We start from the raw sequence: 18,601 nt of genomic DNA on the forward strand, positions 1-18,601 counted from the left end.
AGCTAATTGTATATCGATTTTTATGCAGTTACAGTATAATATGAACTGATAAAGTTCCAGGATCCCAACCGCTTGGCCATCAGCGTCAAAGCACTAAGCCAGACAGAAGGTCCCCTGACTCAGCAGGTCCCTTTCAGTACCAGTTTTCCACCTTGAAACACAAAAGGCTCCCACAACTTTATTTACTGATGGTTCTGCTGTTGCCACGCCCCCTGCACCCTTAATGAACAGTTAGTGGGAGGCAATTCAAGTCCACTGCGGCAGTCTACAGATGTCAGGGAGAAAAGCCTTCACTGTTTTTTGAATTTGCAGTGTAAGTTAGGGTAGATACTATAAACTTTCTGGAAAGGGTTAATTCCATCTTGGTAACCAACTTGGATGAAAAGGGGCTTACTGGTGAGTTATTGAAAATAATTTTAAATGCCATCTAATTTTTTTGTAGAAGCTTTTATTTTTCTTTCCATTTTCTATGTAAGAGACACTGACATTTTGAATTGTCCTTTAGATGCTGGCCATGTTTCATCTTTGTCAAATTTTGAGGTTTCAGTAGAAAAATAGTAGAGGTGCAGGCTGTGAACTAAGTGCCATGTCAATTAAAAGTGACATGGAAGGCCCCTGTTACTTACCTGTGTGTGATTTGCTCATGAGGGAGAGCAATGGAGGTGAGGGATGGGCCTGCAAGACAGAAGAATGTTGGGCTGAACTTGAACGGGTCACCTTCCAGGGATTGTTATCAGTACCATGTTGTTTCCAGAGGGCCAGACGTCAAACAGCAGCCAAGTACCCAGCGATGAAGCCAATGTCTGGAAAGGAAGGACACGTAAAACAAAACCCAAACCAAGCATCACTTTCCTAGACTAACTTTCTTTTCACTTTATTGCAATGGTTTTCTACATGAATGGACTACATCCTGCCTTTGCAACCAAAGTCATTTCCATCTTATATTATGCCTACAGTGAACTCAAGCCTTCAGAGCTTAAAGAGCTGTTCCAGCTCCATATGGGAGCAGGGGCTGAGAGGCTGTGCGCATCATGTTATCATCACCACTGCCTTCCAGTCTGGTCCATGGCCAAGAATGTGACCATCCTCCAAACGGCAATGGATGATTCCAAAGGATCTGACTTCTTAGTAGCAAATGCAGGATGTAAAAGTCATGTATATTAAAAAAAAAAAAATGCTTGACTCAAGAGAGAAAAAAAACAGTATTATTTTGGAAATCAGATGCATAATGTATCTTCCTTTGCCAGCCAAATGATTCTCTAGAGGTCTGTGCACAAACTCTGCTCACGAACCCTGGAGAGATTTACTCCAGGCCTCACTGCCATATCTCCCATGTTGCCAAATAGATAGAGCCATGTTTTAGCATCTTGTTAAAAGAAACACGCAAGGGGACAGGGGTGGCTCTGTGTTCTCACTGTAGCTTCTTTTTCTTCTTTGGAAATTGCTTTTGGCCTGAAGGGATGGTAAGAGACATAGCCGGTCTATCTAACCAAACTTAGGAGGGTTTTTAAAAAATTAAACAAATATGGAAACCATTGAGAACAATGTATCAAACTCATGTATGCAACATTCATTGTAATAAACTTTTGTTTCTTAAGAAATAAAAGATTTAAAATAAACTCCTCCATCATCCTCTTCCTGGCCCTATTCTTTCTCTCTCTCTCTCCCTAAATAAAGTCACTATCATGAACTTGGTGTGTGCCTGGTCAGTGTTTCTATATATACATAAAAATGTATCCATAGGTAATAAATTTTGTGGGTGCTTTATACAAGTAAATAGATGCATGATTGCATACTTTGTGTAATGCCCTCCAGTTTTATTTTTTTCTCAGCCTTTTAAAAATATTTTAAATAATTTTGTTAATTAAAGTTTATGGTATACTTATATATGAGCAGCATTTCTTTTTCTTTTTTTAGCCTTGTTTTTTATCTTCACTATGTACCCACAGATTTGGCCAATATATTTATTCCATCCTATTGACTATGCCATAATCTATCCCATCATTTATTCCTGGACTTTGAATTGTTTCTATTTTTTCACCTTTACAACTTCGCTTAAATGGACATTCTTGTTCATGTTCCCATGTGCAACTACACAGGGCTGGCTAGTGCAAAATGGAGCTGTAGGGCTGGCCTCTGCCTGCTATGGAAAATGTAGGGGGAAAGAGCTGTTAGAGGAACTAAAATATAAAACCTTTTCTTTTCTTCCATGATCTCTCTTTCTCTCAACTTGTAATAAACTTTTTAAATTTTCCATCCTAATACTGCTCTAAGAAAGATGAGAAATGAAGATTATTATCAGGAATTTTACCTTTCAATGGTATATAATATATTATACAATGCCAGTTTTAAATGCAAATGTAAGCATACTTAACACTTATAGGAAATCACTGAAATCCTACAACTTTAATCTTGCAGCTCCTGTATAGGTATGTACTATTTGTACCAGAAAAAGTAGAAACACTGCGTAAAATTACTAGAAGTGTTTTCATTTTTTTTTTTTTTTATAACTCCGGCACCTTCTACCCACGCTCTGCCTTTGACTTACTGATGAGTAAGGAAGCACTGAGATCAAAAGGAATTGAGGTGTTCTGTCTTTCCCTTTCCTTCTGTGTCATCATTTTCAGGGTAAGTTATTGGTTGGTACAGGGAAGTAATGCGAGTGAGAAAGGCTAAGACAGAGGTCCCTGGTTGCTGCGGTCTTCTTTCTGCATTTGAAGCAAGTTCTGGTTCAAGAGAAGTGTGACCTCTTGGGAATGTCAGCTTCACGATTACTCTGTTGTTGACATCACAAGCTTACCTTATTCCATCTGGGCCCTGCTAAACTTTCCCACATCATAGTTCCACTAGAATGTTGTGTTCAGGGGATGATCTGAATGTTGATAAGCAATGGAGGCATGCATATTACACCCACCTCCTCTGCCCAGGACACACTCCACCATCCCACGGAACTTCAGTTAAAAGCACAAGTTCAAAACTGTCAAGAATTTCAAAATGGTGAAAGCAGAACATGAAACCAAGCACAGGGCCCTCCCAAGGCCACAGAACTGTGGGACTACACATGCCCATGGAGCTGGTCCTGCATCTATCTGCCTGAAAGAGGCTCTAGGAAATTGTTTGAAAGTGGGTTTCTGAGTGGCCATGCTCACTGTCCATTTTAATCTGAAATTACCCAAATACGTTTCATGATGGCCGTACAAATTTACACAAATACCAATAGTAGGTGACAGTTTTCACTGGCTCATTTTCTCACGTATAGTTAATAAATTATGAAATATTACTTTATTTTTGGCAAGTGTATTATTTTTGTTATTTCCCTGTGAAGTGAATATCTTATTTGTTTTTTTATTCTGTGTAGTAGGGGGTATGCATTTCTCTTTTGTGAAATTCTTGCTCCATTATCTTTGCTTACTTATTTACTAAGCTATCTGTCTTGGGGGTATTGATTTGTGTTTTTTAAAACATTCTCAGTACTAATCTTGACTGTTATATGTCTTGTCATTATCTTCTCTCAGCCTGCTTCTCATCTTTTAACTTTGTAAGTGGGGCCTTTTATTCTACAAAAAATTTAAAATGTATTAGTTCAGTTCAGTTGCTCTGTCGTGTCCGACTCTTTGCGACCCCAGGAATCGCAGCAGGCCAGGCCTCACTGTCTATCACCAACTCCCAGAATTCACTCAAACTCATGTCCATCGAGTCGGTGATGCCATACAGCCATCTCATCCTCTGTCCCCTTCTCCTCCTGACCCCAATCCCTCCCAGCATCAGAGTCTTTTCCAATGAGTCAACTCTTCACATGAGGTGGCCAAAGTACAGGAGTTTCAGCTTTAGCATCATTCCTTCCAAAGAAATCCTAGGGTTGATCTCTTTCAGAATGGACTGGTTGGATCTCCTTGCAGTCCAAGGGACCCTCAAGATCTTCTCCAACACCACAGTTCAAAAGTATCTATTCTTTGGCACTTAGCTTTCTTCACAGTCCAACTCACATCCAGACATGACCACAGGAAAAACCATAGCCTTGACTAGATGGACCTTTTTTGGCAAAGTAATGTCTCTGCTTTTGAATATGCTCTCTAGGTTGGTCATAACTTTTCTTCCAAGGAGTAAGCATCTTTTAATTTCATGGCTGCAATCACCATCTGCAGTGATTTTGGAGCCAAAAAAAAATAAAGTCTGACACTGTTTCCACTGTTTCCCCATCTATTTCCCATGAAGTGATGGGACTGGATGCCATGATCTTGGTTTTCTGAATGTTGAGCTTAAAGCCAACTTTTTCACTCTCCTCTTTCACTTTCATCAAGAGGCTTTTTAGTTCCTCTTCACTTTCTGCCATAAGGGTGGTGTCATTTGCATATCTGAGGTTATTGATATTTCTCCCAGCAATCTGATTCCAGCTTGTGTTTCTTCCAGCCCAGCGTTTCTCATGATGTACTGTGCATGTAAGTTAAATAAGCAGGGTGACAATATACAGCCTCGACATACTCCTTTTCCTATTTGGAACCAGTCTGTTGTTTCACATCCACTTCTAACTGTTGTTTCCTGACCTGCATATAGTGTATGGCAGCCCCACTTACCAATATTTCCCATTATTTTTTCTATTTTTTGGGTTTTCCTTGCCTTAAGATCACGAAGATATTCTCCTATATATTTTTTCTTGCTTAAAATTTTAAATATATATGCTGCCTGGAGTTAGTTTTTATGTATAGTATAAGATAAGAATTTAACTTTATCTTATTTGAAAAGTCAGTGGTCCCAATACCATTTATTAAATAGTCTATCACTTCCCCCACTGATATCTCGGGCTGTTTCTCAGAATCCTGTATTATTCCACTGATCTACACTTCTTAATATATTTCCTGTATTTCCCACTTACTAGCAGAGCTTTTGGTGAGTATTGATACCTGGTTGACTAAGAGCCTCAGTACTTTAAATAACACATATTCTACCCATTAAAAAACACAGAAATGATTTTAAAAAAAAAGTTTTTTAATTTTCGGGCTAAATGAAGAAGTTCTCCAACCTACCCAGAATGAAAACACAATGACTTTGAAATCAGACAGACTTGAATTCTTATCCCAGGCTTGTCATTTTCTGGTTGTTTGGACTTGGGGCAGATTTCTTAACCTCTGGGGCTAGACTCTGTAATCTGTAAAATGGGGATAGTAAGATCTATGCTAAATAGATCTTTTCCTAGTAAGACAAAGATGGAGAAGCTCTATATAGTCAGCAAAAACAAGACCGGGAGCTGACTGTGGCTCAGATCATGAACTCCTTATTGCCAAATTCAAACTTAAATTGAAGAAAGTAGGGAAAACCACTAGACCATTCAGGTATGACCTAAATCAAATCCCTTATGCTTATACACTGGAAGTGACAAATAGATTCAAGGGATTAGATCAGATAGACAATATCTGAAGAACTATGGACAGAGGTTCATAACACTGTATAGGAGGCAGTGATCAAGACCATCCCCAAGAAAAAGGATTGCAAAAGGGCAAAATAGTTGTCCGAGGAGGCCTTACAAATAGCTGAGAAAAGAAAGACGTGAAAGGCAAAGGAGAAAAGGAAAGATATGCCCATTTGAATGCAGAGTTCCAAAGAATAGCAAGGAGAGATAAGAAAGCCTTCCTCAGTGATCAGTGCAAAGAAATAAAGGAAAAAAAATAGAAAGGGAAAGACTAGACATCTCTTCAAGAAAATTAGAGATACCAATGGAACATTTCATGCAAAGATGGGCACAATAAAGGACAGAAATGGTATGGATCTAACAGAAGCAGAAGATATTAAAAAGCGGTGGGAAGAATACACAGAAGAACTGTACAAAAAAGGTCTTCACGACCCAGATAATCATGATGATGTGATCACTCACCTAGAGCCAGATATCCTGGAATGTGAAGTCAAGTGGGCCTTAGGAATCATCACTATAAACAAAGCTAGTGGAGATGATGGAATTCCAATTGAGCTATTTCAAATCCTAAAAGATGATGCTGTGAAAGTGCCTCACTCAATATGCCAGCAAATTTGGAAAACTCAGCAGTGGCCACAGGATTGGAAAAGGTCAGTTTTCATTTCAATCCCAAAGAAAGGCAAAGCCAAAGAATGTTCAAACTACCTCACAATTGCACTCATCTCATACACTAGCAAATAATGCTCAAGATTCTCCAAGCCAGGCTTCAATAGTACATGAACCATGAACTTCCAGATGTTCAAGCTGGATTTAGAAAAGGTAGACGAACCAGAGATCAAATTGTCAACATCTGTTGAATCACTGAAAAAGGAAGAGAGTTCCAGAAAAACATCTACTTCTGCTTTATTGACTACGCCAAAGCCTTTGACTGTGTGGATCACAACAAACTCTGGACAATTCTTTAAGAGATGGGAATATCAGATCACCTGACCCGCCTCCTGAGAAATCTGAATGCAGGTCAAGAAGGAACAGTTAGAACTGGGCGTGGAACAACAGACTGGTTCCAAATCGGGAAAGGAGTACGTCAAGGCTGTATACTGTCACCCTGCTTATTTAACTAATGTGCAGATTACATCATGAGAAATGCTGGGCTGGATGAAGCACAAGCTGGAATCAAGATTGCCGGGAGAAATATCAATAACCTCAGATATGCAGATGACACCACTCTTAGGGCAGAAAGCGAAGAACTAAAGAGCCTCTTGATGAACGTGAAAGATGAGAGTGAAAAGTTGACTTAAAACTCATCATTCAGAAAACTAAGATCATGGCATCTGGTCCCATCACCTCATGGCATTTATATGGGGAAACAATGGAAACAGTGTCAGACTTTATTTTTGGGAGCTCCAAAATCAGTGCGGATGGTGACTGCAGCCATGAAATTAAGACCTTTGCTCCTTGGAAGAAAAGCTATGACCAACCTAGACAGCATATTAAAAAGCAGAGACATTCCTTTGCCAACAAAGGTCCATCTAGTCAAAGCTATGATTTTTCCAGTGGTCATGTATAGATGTGAGAGTTGGACTATAAAGAAAGCTGAGTTCCAAAGAATTGATGCTTTTGAACTGTGGTGTTGGACAAGACCCTTAAGAGTCCCTTGGACTGCAAGGAGATCTAACCAGTCCATCCTAAAGGAAATCGGTCCTGAATATTCATTGGAAGGACTGATGCTGAAGCTGAAACTTCAATACTTTGGCCACCTGATGTGAAGAACTGACTCATTGGAAAAGAGCCTGATGCTTGGAAAGATGGAAGGTAAGAAGAGAAGGGGATGACAGAGGATGGGATGGTTGGATGGCATCACCGACTCGATGGACATGAGTTTGAGTAAGCTCCAGGAGTTAGCGATGGATGGGGAAGCCTGGAATGCTGCAGTCCATGGGGTTTCAAATAGTCAGACACGACTGAGCAACTGAACTGGACTAACTAAAGATCTATAACTTAAAGCTATTGAGAAGATTAAATTAGTTAAGTGCCTGACACAACCTAAATACTGGAGAAATGGGACTTTTCTTTCCCTTTCCCATCCTTGAAGAAAGCTGTGTGTTTCTTGGTTATTCTTTTCACTGGTGGACTCTACAGAGGATGGCTAGAGCTTGCTTAAAGGCAAAACAACATCCATCCCAAGCTGATGATCTGATTTTTCTAAAACCCAAATAATTGCCTGGGCTTTGGAGTAGCAGGAGTTGCTAGGATGTCCTTAAGCCATCTGTCAGTTGGCTGCTGCTTTTATTAATTAAATGACAAATAGGTCATAATCAAACCAGAGCCAATCAGCCACCCCTCCAAATTACACAAACTCAACTCTCATGACAAGTACAGCAAAGAACAAAAGGACGAGGAGTCAATAAGATTGTGAGTTTGAAATTCTGACATCTCATCCACAGTGGTGAGACTGAGACCTCTGACTCTTTCAACCTGGCTCAGACCAATATCATTTCCTTGGGTGGAGAGAAATTCGTCAAACTAATACACTTTGAAACCTGAGATAGAGTTGAGAACATGCCTGGAATTTCATCATGTCCAGGTAGAAACTTAAACTGAAAAGACTGTTCTGGAAGATGAAAGGAAACAAAAGTGCATCAAGAATAAACACATGACTAATCCCACAACAGCAAGAAGAGGAGGTCAATGGGTCTAATGAAGTGGGGGGCTCAGGGCTCTTGAGAAGCTTCCACCATGCAGGCCATGCTCCTCAGGAGAAACAAGCCAGTCGGTGAGTCATGGAGCAGGCTGGGTCTGTGTGGGTGATGCTCTGGGGTGTCATCTGACGGGGTGGAGAGGCCCAGCAGGGAGGGGGCTGAAGGCAGATGCCACGAGAAAAGAGCCTGTGGCTGCAGTTGTGGAGGGCAGTGGCTAGTTGCTCCTGGAGCCACCATTGTGCTTCAGCACCTTCCATAAACATAAGAATCCAGAGTGACACGTGCAGCGGAGAGCACTCTGGTCACAGACCTGTATTCAAATCCTGACTCTAGGACCTAACAGCTGTATGACCTTGGACTAGCTCCCTTGGGCTCTTCATCTACTAAATGAGAGGACGAATCTCCAACTTTAAACATTGTTTGAGAATAAACTGAAATAAGATAAAATCCATACAGTTCAGATGCTGAAGCTGAAGCTCCAGTTCTTTGGCAACCTGGTACGAAGAAGCAACTTATTGGAAAAGACCCTGGTGCTGGGAAAGATTGAGGGCAGGAGGAGAAGTGGGTGACAGAGGATGAGATGGTTGGATGGCATCCTTGACTCAGTGAATATGAGTTTGAGCAAACTCTGGGAGATAGTGAAGGACAGGGAAGCCTGGCGTGCTGCTCTCCATGCGGTCGCAGAGTTAGATATGACAGAGTGACTGAACAAAACAAGCAGAGTTCTTAATGCAAGAGGGTTTGATAAATCTACCCACAAGCGTGGTCCACTTTGATAAGGTCTGATTGTCTTTGGTGAGCCTGGGAGGCCAGCAGCCCTGAGTTTTGCTCCCTCGGTTACAGATGCACCAGACCTCCAGTTTCCTGGGTCCTCCACTCCCTTGGTGAGTTCTCCATTTTCCTCTGCGAGCCTCCCTTCCTCTCCTGTCTTTCAGCAGAGCCCCCCATTCTTGGCTCACCTCCACTAACTATTGTGTGTATGGAGTTACATGTAAAGGTTAAGACCTGAACTTATAGAATTCAGGAATAATTGTAGATGGAATGTTCGTGACTCAGAACACATAGCCAAATAGTCCAAATCAATGTCTTCCTTGGATATTCTGAATCAGTAGGTTGGGGGAAGGTTCAGGAATCTGCATTTAACAAGTAGCTCTAGGTCCTTGCTGTCAGCATGGTTTGGCAGCTCTGGCCTCACCAGGGAGTTTGTTAGAAATGCTGAATCTCAGGTTTCACATCAGAACCACTGAATCAGAAGCTGGACCTCAGGCAGAACTGCCAGATAAAATACAAGATAGGCAATTACATTTCCATTTCAGATTAAACAAGGAAAGGTTTTTGTTATTTTTCTTTAGTATAAGTATGTCCCATAAACATACCTATAAAATAAAAAATATTTGCTAAATCTGGCAACCCTATCTTCAGGTAATTTTTATGCACATAAAGGTGTTAGAAGCACTAGTTTCCATCTGTAAATCTCAAAAACATGTTACTGCAGAAACAGCTTGAGGTCTTGTTAAAACCCAGATTGCTGGGCTCCACCTCCAGAGTTTCTGGTTCAGCAAGTCTGGGCAGGGGCCTGAGAATCTGCATTGCTAACAAGATCCCAGTTGATGCAGATACACCCACTTTATGTACCATGGAACTACACCACTAGATTCCTAGGTCTGCCCAGAAGATTTTCTGCAGTCCCTAGAGCTTGGACAAGATAAGGACTGTGGTTCCCTCCAACATTCATATCTATGTATAAAGAGAAAGAGACAGAATAATAGTTTCTGATTCCCAGTCAACAGCCTATAAATCTTGCCCACTGTTTATAACAAGGTCTGTAAGGACAAGCGTGGAGAACCACATGGAGTAAGTACCAGGCACTCATCTTCTTCCAACTTAGTGTGTTTCTTCCCTGTTTCCAAGCTACTGGTTCTCAGAGCACAACAGGGAAGGATGGAGAGCTGGGAACAGATGGATTCAAAGCAAGGACAAATCTCTTAAAAGGGAGGAGTGAGAGCAAGGACAAATTGAGGGTAGGGGGAGACGAGCAAGGCAGAGTGGGAAGTGGCGTTGCCAGTGGTGGGAACTGGGGAGGAGGGGTAGGAGGAGGGATGGGCCAGGGCTGGCTGCTTGGTAGGACTGGGGTGGCCCCTTTGGAACTCAGAGCAAGCACACCAGCTCCTGGGGACAGAGACCAAGATGAAAAGCCCAGCTCTGCCAGGGCCCAGCCTTCTGACCTCTGGCAGGCGGTGCCACCTCTCTGAGCTTGAATTTCCTTGTGTGAGCAATGGTTCTCCTCCCTTGAAGGCTGATGGTGAGGGATAAATCAGACAATGCAGACAGAGAAAATTCCTGATCCCCTGAGGAGACACTCAGTAAATGGTATCAGTGGCTATTATAGTTGCAAGAGGGTTTAATGCTACTTTAGAGTCCCATCCTGTTTTAGAGAATCTCTTTACCTGTGTTTAATTTCAGAAGAGAATAGATTTAGGGGAAATGCCATGCATACTCTGTGGTGACAAAGGCTTCTTGTAAATACTATATATTGTGAGTGAGAGGTGCATTTCCTACCTGAAGATGATCCCCCCTCACCCCTTCCTCCCATTCCTCCAGGCTCAGATGGACGAATGGCGCCATGGAAGAGCTGGAGGCTGCACTTGGATGGAACCAGCCCCTGTTCCTCAGCTGGAAACATAGGGAGGTCAGCTGTCAGCTGGGCACCAGACTGGACACTGAGGGGCCTTGAATGACAGACCAAAGGGTGGGCTAATTTAACTAGATCCCTTTGTTTCCTAGTGATCGGAATCTAAGTGCTCATCAGTGAGTTTCCGTGCCTTATTTTATAACATTTTGTTTTTTCATCAGTTGGAAAATGCAGTACAATTGCCTTTTTGGAGGTATACCTCTATGCATATTAACAGCGTATAAGTGGGTGTGACCGCTTCTACCCTCAGGACACAGAACAGTCCCCCAGGCAAAAATGTCCCATGCCACTTTGTCATCCACATCTTCTCCCCCCACCCTTGACTCTTAACAACTATACTTTTGTCTGTTCGAGAATATCATGTAAATAAAAGAAATTATGCTGAGAGAAAAAGCCAGTCTTGCCTCATTTTATAGTCTTAACATTTATAAAGACAGCAAACTCGATTATTATTTAACACAAAAAATTGAATATAAGAAAACCCACTGATAGACGAGACATGTCTTGTTATTGTCACCTCTCTCCCTCCAACACACATTCATTCAATTCTTTACAGACTTACTTCTTCCAGCAGGGCTTCTTGAATGGGTCCTCCAGATCCTCTTTGCCCTCTCCCTCTGGAACTTTTCCTTCACACTGTTGATCTCTCTGTCACTTTCTCAAGGACTCTGTTCTGAGCACAAAATATCTGCATGACACAGGAGAAAACCACAAGTTCTTTGAAGATGCACAGATCTTAGTATCAACCTGGGTCCACTAGGACCACGGGCATGTTTAGCCTCCTTGAGCATCAGTGTCCTCAGGGCAGAATAACATTTACCCTCAAGAGTGGAGCGAGGATGAAATGAGGGATGCACACAGTGCCTGGCACAAAGCAGTCCAAGAGGCAGGCAATCAGTGTTTTTTTAATTTTGGGGGTGCTGTGTTGGGTTGTAGTTGCAGCACATGGGATCTAGTTCTCTGACCAGGGACCGAACCCAGGTCCCCTGCATTGAGAGTGCAGAATCTTAACCACTGGTCCACCAGGGAAGTCCTGGAAGCTAGTAGTCTGAGCTATCAGTAGCAAGACTACTCATGATCATAAGGCTTTACATCTGCTTGTCCGCAGAATCCCCTGGGCCATTCCTCCATATAGAAGCAATGGACTAAATTTTCATTTTTTAATCTATTATCCTGTCCACATAATGAAGGGGAACTCACAAAAGAGGAAATATCAAAAGGTCTTGCTCTGCCATGACCTCTCTGTGTGACCTTGACCATGGCACCTTGGCCTTCCTCCCTGGTCCTTGATTTTTTTTTTTTTTAATACAAAAATGTGAGGGTGATTTCAAAGCTCTCATAGATTTCTCTCAGTTCTGAACTTCTAAGACCCTAAGTACACATAGACCACAGCTTTAGAATTCAGTCATTTCTTGTATACTCTTTGCCCACTCTTATCTGGGTTGAAACATTTGTTGACCCTGAGAATGTGGACCCACCCCTCTCCTGTTTATTATTCTGGGATTTCACTGGGTCTGTACAGAAACAAGGCTTCCCTGGTGGCTCAGGTAGTAAGGAATCTGCCTACAGTGTAGGAGACCCGGGTTCAATCCCTGGGTTGGGAAGATCCTCTGAAGAAGGGAATGACTACCTACTCCAGTATTCTTGCCTGGAGAATTCCGTGGACAGAGAAGCCAGGCGGGTTACAGTCTTTGGGTTTGCAAAGAGTCAGACACTACTGAATGAAACGTGACATAACATGACACCACAGAAACTTGGAGAGATTATCAGGTGAATCTAGACCTTAAGAAATAATGACTAGATAATTGACTTAAAAATATACAGAACTTGGAACTTCTCTGGCAGTCCAGTGATTAAGACTCGGCACTTCCACTGCAAGGGCCAGGATTCAGTCCCTGGATGGACAACTAAGATTCTGCATGCTGTGCTGTGCAGACTAAAATTTAAAAAATTATATATACATATACATTTTAAAGTAGTTTTTCTATTTAAATATTGTGGGAAAGGAAAAAAGAGTAGGAAAAAACTTTGCATAAATAAAGTGGTACACCCCACTGGTTTCTGCAGTGTAGACAGAGTTCAATAATAATACATGAGAGTCATGACATTTCCTGGGCATTGTGTATGTGCCAGGCACCAGGCTGGGTGGGCACCTTGCATGTTATCTCATTTACTCCTGATAACACATGCGTGGCTAGGCACTGGGATTGCTACTTTAATCCCTCCTTTCACTGATGAATGAACCCACCCTGAGAGGTATAGTAAGTAGTCCATAGTTGTAGAGGTAGTAAGTAGCAGAAAAGGAAGTAATAAATAGACAGAGCTAAAAAAAAAAAAGGTACAAGTAATTTCAGAGCAGAAATTACAGTCACTCCCATCACTAAAGGGAAGACAATAGCCTCCAAGGGTTGGCCTTGTACCCCTCTGATTCCTTAGTGCCCGAAAGTGCTTAAATGTGACCAGCACTCCATGAGTACTGTTGGATGGTTAAAGGTGTAGAAGGAAAGATCGAGGGGCAAGCCAAGGTAGGGGGAGGAGGGAGCGGGACTGGGAGACTGACTTCAGTGGGGAAAGAGGAATCAGGTTACCAGGGGGGCTGCTCTTGGAAGCACCTCAGAGAGCACAGAAGGAACAGCGGGCCCCTCAGGAATGCAATTACCTAAGAGGACTGTGATGAGGACAGAAGGCAAGGAGATGCTGGAACTGAGAATGGGAAAGGGAAGTGTTCCCTGACTCGGGAGCTGAAAACCCCCCTGATATCCCCCTTGCTCTTTCCAGCTCCTGACTACCAACGAGCCCAGTGTTTCTGTAACAGGAGAGATTTTTTTTATTTTTCTTTTCAATATAACTAGAAGGGAACAAAAAAGATTTGTCCATGAAAACATCCTAAACTGTGTTTCTACCCTCAGTTGTGCTATGAGGAAAAGAAATAACCTGTATAACGATGGGCAATGTGTAGCTACAAGGGAAATGGAAAAAGGCTGGAGGTTCTCTTTGCGTCATTTGAAGGAAAAGTATGACACCACTTTGAAGAGATGGACAGAACAGATACTAAGCTGATATTCCCATTCATCATAAAAAATACATGGGGAAAAGAATTTCTTTCAAGTGAAAGAGAATATGTAGTAAATCCAAAAAATAGCTAATACTTATTAAATGTGTGGCCTGATACTACTAAGCTCTTTACAACCATATTGTCTTTCAAAACAATCTCGTGACATTAAAACTGTTTCTCTGTCCATTTTGCAGATGAGTAAAGTGAGACCCAGAAAGTCACAGAGCTAGCAAGCAGCAGAGCTAAGATTTAAGTCTGTTTTTTGGCTGTGTCTGTGCAGCACTCGGGATCTTAGTTCCCCAACCAGGGATCAAACCTGTAACCCCTGTGTTGGCAGCATGAAGTCTTAACCACTGAACCACCAGGGAAGTTCTACAGAATTCAAGACTTGAGGATCTCACTCCACATTCAAATGATCAACCACAATGATAATCTGATGCCTGAAAAAGACACGAAAGACGAAACAAACCCAAGGCAGAAGAGTCCTAAGGAGTTCGTTATCGATTCAGAAGTGACTGACTGATGAAGGCTCCAAGGATTCTGGAGAAAGTGTGTGTTGCCTTAAGGAAGGCAACAGATGCAGGTCAAGATGGCTGATGGGGTGAGAGCCAGGACCCAAGGTGGGAGGGAAAAAAGCTGAGTTTTCAGGGCCTCTTCCTAGTGTCTTTTGGACCGCAGGCAAAGTCATTTAACTTCTCAAAGTTCCAGTTTCTTCTGTAAAAGAGAGATAATACAAAAGAAAAAAGAGAAAGAGAGAGATAATACCTATAGACAAGGTGTTGGGAATTGACTGCCGGGGAAGGCAGGTAAGCTGGGAGGAGTTACATACATTCCTTACTGCAGCTGAGCCTGCAGGCAAGAGCACTGGAGTGGGTTGCCATTTCCTTCTCCAGAGGATCTTTCCGACCCAGGGATCGAACCTGGATCTCCCACATTGTAGGCAGATGCTTTACCGTCTGAGCCACCAGGGAAGTCCTTAAGTAGTAGTAAGTAGAAAGAGCTTAAAAAAAAAAAAAAGGTACAAGTAATTTCAGAGCAGAGATTACGCTCACTCCCATCACTAAAGGGAAGACAGTAGCCTCCAAGGGTTGGCCTTGTACCCCTCTGATTCCTTAGTGCCCGAAAGTGCTTGAATGTGACTAGCACTCCATGAGTACTGTTGGATGGTTAAAGGTGTAGAAGGAAAGGCCGAGGGGCAAGCCAAGGTAGGGGGAAGAGGGAGCGGGACTGGGAGACTGACTTCAGTGGGGAAAGAGGAATCAGGTTACCAGGGGGGCTGCTCTTGGAAGGACCTCAGAGAGCACAGAAGGAATAGCGGGCCCCTCAGGAATGCAGTTACCTACTCTGGCCACCTCATGCAAAGAGTTGACTCATTGGAAAAGACTCTGATGCTGGGAGGGATTGGGAGCAGGAGGAGAAGGGGACAACAGAGGATGAAATGGCTGGATGGTATCACTGACTCAATGGACGTGAGTCTGAGTGAACTCCAGGAGATGGACAGGGAGGCCTGGCATGCTGCGATTCATGGGGTTCCAGAGAGTCAGACACGACTGAGCAACTGAACTGAACTGAACTGAAGAGGACTGTGATGAGGACAGAAGGCAAGGAGATGCTGGAACTGAGAATGGGAAAGGGATGTGTTCTATGACTCGGGAGCTGAAAACCCCCCTGATATCCCCCTTGCTCTTTCCAGCTCCTGACTACCAACGAGCCCAGTGTTTCTGTAACAGGAGAGATTTTTTTTTTTCTTTTCAATATAACTAGAAGGGAACAAAAAAGATTTGTCCATGAAAACATCCTAAACTGTGTTTCTACCCTCAGTTGTGCTATGAGGAAAAGAAATAACCTGTATAACGATGGGCAATGTGTAGCTACAAGGGAAATGGAAAAAGGCTGGAGGTTCTCTTTGCGTCATTTGAAGAAAAAGTATGACACCACTTTGAAGAGATGGACAGAACAGATACTAAGCTGATATTCCCATTCATCATAAAAAATACATGGGGAAAAGAATTTCTTTCAAGTGAAAGAGAATATGTAGTAAATCCAAAAAATAGCTAATACTTATTAAATGTGTGGCCTGATATTAATAAGCTCTTTACAACCATATTGTCTTTCAAAACAATCTCGTGACATTAAAACTGTTTCTCTGTCCATTTTGCAGATGAGTAAAGTGAGACCCAGAAAGTCACAGAGCTAGCAAGCAGCAGAGCTAAGATTTAAGTCTATTTTTTTGGCTGTGTCTGTGCAGCACTCAGGATCTTAGTTCCCCAACCAGGGATCAAACCTGTAACCCCTGTGTTGGCAGCATGAAGTCTTAACCACTGAACCACCAGGGAAGTTCCACAGAATTCAAGACTTGAGGAACCACAATGATAATCTGATGCCTGAAAAAGACATGAAAGACAAAATGAACCTAAGGCAGAAGAGTCCTAAGGAGTTAGCTATTTATTCAGAAGTGACTGACTGATGAAGGCTCCAAGGATTCTGGAGAAAATGTGTGTTGCCTTAAGGAAGGCAACAGATGCAGGTCAAGATGGCTGATGGGGTGAGAGCAGGGACCCAAGGTGGGAGGGAAAAAAGCTGAGTTTTCAGGGCCTCTTCCTAGTGTCTTTTGGACCGCAGGCAAAGTCATTTAACTTCTCAAAGTTCCAGTTTCTTCTGTAAAAGAGAGATAATACAAAAGAAAAAAGAGAGAGAGATAATACCTATAGACAAGGTGTTGGGAATTGACTGCCGGGGAAGGCAGGTAAGCTGGGAGGAGTTACATACATTCCTTACTGCAGCTGAGCCTGCAGGAGGTGTACGCTACAGGGTAGTTCTGTGTGAAAGTTGTGTTGTTGTTCAGTCGCTCAGTCTTGTCTGACTATTTGAGGCCCCATGGACTGCAAGCCAGGTTTCCCTATCCTTCCCTATCCTTCCCCATTTCCCAGAGCCTGCTCAAACTCATGTCCATTGAGTCAATAATGCCATCCAACCATCTCGTCCTCTGTCACCCCCTTCTCCTCTTGCCTTCAATCTTTCCCAGCATCAGGGTCTTATCTAATGAGTCGACTCTTCACATCATGTGACCAAAATATTGGCGCTTCAGCTTGCGCATCAGTCCTTCTATTGAATATTCAGGATTGATTTCATTAGTGCAAGAGGAAAAAAGTAGTTTGTGAGAAGACCTCAGACCCTTTAATAAACAAAGAAAATCACTATTGGTCTGTGACAAAATACTTGATTTGTTGGGAGCGTTTTTTTTTTTTATGATGCTAAACTGCACCCCTCAGACATGCAGATGACACCACCCTTATGGCAGAAAGTGAAGAGGAGCTAAAGAGACTCTTGATGAAAGTGAAAGTGGAGAGTGAAAAAGTTGGCTTAAAGCTCAACATTCAGAAAACAAAGATCATGGCATCCAGTCCCATCACTTCATGGGAAATAGATGGGGAAACAGTGGAAACAGTGTCAGACTTTATTTTGGGGGGCTCCAAAGTCACTGCAGATGGTGATTGCAGCCATGAAATTAAAAGACGCTTAGTCCTTGGAAGAAAAGTTATGACCAGCCTAGATAGTATATTCAAAAGCAGAGACATTACTTTGCCGACTAAGGTCCGTCTAGTCAAGGCTATGGTTTTTCCTATGGTCATGTATGGATGTGAGAGTTGGACTGTGAGGAAGGCTGAGCACTGAAGAATTGATGCTTTTGAACTGTGGTGTTGGAGAAGACTCTTGAGAGCCCTTGGACTGCAAGGAGATCCAACCAGTCCATTTTGAAGGAGATCAGCCCTGGGATTTCTTTGGAAGGAATGATGCTAAAGCTGAAACTCCAGTACTTTGGCCATCTCATGCGAAGAGTTGACTCTTTGGAGAAGACTCTGATGCTGGAAGGGATTTGGGGCAGGAGGAGAAGGGGACAACAGAAGATGAGATGGCTGGATGGCATCACAGACTCGATGGACGTGAGTCTGAGTGAACTCTGGGTGTTGGTGATGGACAGGAAGGCCTGGCGTGCTGTGATTCATGGGGTCGCAAAGAGTTGGACACGACTGAGCGACTGAACTGAACTGAAACTGCATCCCTGGGGGTTTTTCTTCTTTTTTTAACTCTCACTGAAGGCTGCTTAGAAATCTGTGCTGGGAGTGACAAATACAAGGCTACCTCGGGAATTCTCTGGAGGTCCAGTGGTTAGGACTCCACACTCTCACTGCTCATGGCCCAGGTTCAATTTCTGGTTGGGGAACTAAGTTCCCACAAGCCATGCAGTATGCCAAAAAAATAAAATGAAAAGAGCCAAGTTATAAATGTTTTTTTTTTAAAGATGTTATTTTTAAAAACGGCCACCTCATTTTGAAAACAGCCACAGACACTGCAAGGCCACAGATGAAGAATTTAGTCCCCCTGGGCCATCAGGTGATCCAGGTTAAAACAAGTGCCCGGGGGATGTTGGGTGGGATAGTACACAGCCTGGGACCCCAGCTGATGACAGAGAAGACTGCACTTCTCAGCTCGCTGGGTGTGTCTGTGGCACAAAGACACTGGTGGCTGCCACCAGCAGACTGCTTGTGGTTAGTGGCCTTCCCCCTTCCTTCCTACCATCTCCTGTCCAACTGACCTTCCTAGGGCATGGGAAGCTCCTGGCTCTCAAAGCCCATTCAGATCCCTCCTTCCCATAGACTGCTCCCACCTTTCCCTCAGTTCCCTGGGAAATGTGTTAGGTTTTTTGGTTTGTTAAGATTTATTTATTTATATTCATTTTTTTGTCT

The 18,601-nt window shown here is 42.8% G+C and overlaps 1 long non-coding RNA gene across 1 annotated transcript in view; it reads left to right on the forward strand.

Moving 5' to 3' along the window:
• LOC138446650 (uncharacterized) overlaps positions 1-11,146 on the forward strand; it is a 29,512-nt gene extending 18,366 nt beyond the window's left edge. The window contains exons 2-3 of the long non-coding RNA XR_011259580.1: positions 8,950-8,990; positions 10,708-11,146. This is a non-coding gene — a long non-coding RNA (uncharacterized lncRNA). The remainder of the gene's footprint in view (positions 1-8,949; positions 8,991-10,707) is intronic.
• Positions 11,147-18,601: the final 7,455 nt, after the last annotated feature.

This window comes from Ovis canadensis, chromosome 1 (genome assembly GCF_042477335.2).
Source record: "Ovis canadensis isolate MfBH-ARS-UI-01 breed Bighorn chromosome 1, ARS-UI_OviCan_v2, whole genome shotgun sequence".
NCBI lineage: Eukaryota > Metazoa > Chordata > Mammalia > Artiodactyla > Bovidae > Ovis > Ovis canadensis.